Source organism: Octopus bimaculoides, chromosome 3 (assembly GCF_001194135.2).
Source record: "Octopus bimaculoides isolate UCB-OBI-ISO-001 chromosome 3, ASM119413v2, whole genome shotgun sequence".
Classification (NCBI taxonomy): Eukaryota; Metazoa; Mollusca; class Cephalopoda; order Octopoda; family Octopodidae; genus Octopus; species Octopus bimaculoides.
The window spans coordinates 22,565,183-22,566,742 of NC_068983.1; positions in this window are offsets into that span (position 1 = coordinate 22,565,183).

The window sequence follows — 1,560 nt, forward strand, 5'->3', positions numbered from 1 at the left end:
ATATATATATATATATATATATATATAGATAAAGAGAGAGAGAGAGATGCACAAGCAAATAAGCAAGAAAATTCATTGAGTGTGATTGAGTGTGTATGTAGGTAGGTAGCCATACAGAAGGAAAAGTAGGGAAGAAAACCAAAGAAGACATTGAAAGAAGAGAAAAAAAAAAGGAAATATATATTGTGTTCCGTTAAGATTTAGTAGGATGTGATTAGTGAGAGGGAAAACAATTCAAGGGTAAAGAGTAGTCAAGGAGATTAAATTACAGATACCTGTAAATGTGGGGGAGGGGAGGCAATGCTAAAGAGAGTAAGTCTGATAGTATATATTAGGTAGACACAATATAAATAGATATGAATATTTGTTCTTATGTATAATTATGTAATAAAACAGTCAAGTATTAGCTGAAAAATAATTCTATCAAATATATTATTAAAAGAAAATTTTGACAGATTTTTCAATGTTTGCCAGTTGTTATCTTTACCAGGCTATTAAAATGTGAAGCTGCTTTTATTTGCCATTAAGGCACAATATTAAACCACATCTATTCTGCAATCACTAGACTACATCTACAAGATGAACCATAACATGTAAAACAAAAAGACAGAACTTTATATTCTGATAAAGTCAAGGAACAGTGAAACTTTGAAGTCATGGTCAATTTTTGTGTGTTTATTTATATGTATATATGCATGCATGCACGTATGTATATTTATAAGGGCATTAGCCCTAGAAAATCTACTTCACCAAGTTCTAGCTGATCTACCTTAGCACGGAAAAGTAGATGTTAAAATGATGATGATGATGATGATGATGATAATGATGATGATGATATATATGTAAAAAAAACATGTTCAAGTTTAATCTTTTTAATAAGGATTTTCCATATTCTCTTATTAGTCCTTTATATTTTTTAGTATGGAACAATATTTTTAAATCTATTAATCTCATTGAAGCTTTGAAACTTGAAAATCACAATTTTTAAAATAAAGTGCTTTTAAAGACATGTTGGTCACTTGTTCTACAGTAAGTCACAAAGATTCTTGGGAATAACTTCACATCTGATAAAATATTCAACTAAAATTTGTTTTGTACCTTGCAAATACCTATGCTCCTTATTTTGTTTGTATGTGTGCCAATTCAACTGATTTTTGGTTTTGCTACTTTAATCCAAAAGTCCTTTCTCCATCCCTTTAGTTAACTTGTATTCTTACATCTGAAGTAATAAGGTAACTATTTTTTACTAATTAATGTGGTTTTCTTGTATATTACCACGTCCGTTTTCTACTAACATTATAGGCGTAGGAGTAGCTGTGTGGTAAGTAGCTTCCTTACCAACCACATGGTTCCGGGTTCAGTCCCATTGTGTGGCACCTTGGGCAAGTGTCTTCTACTATAGCCTCAGGCCAACCAAAACCTTGTGAGTGGATTTGGTAGACAGAAACTGAAAGAAGCCCGTTGTATATATATATATGTATATATATACATATATGTGTGTGTGTATATATATATATATGTGTGTGTGTGTGTGTGTGTGTGTGTGTGTGTGTGTGTGTA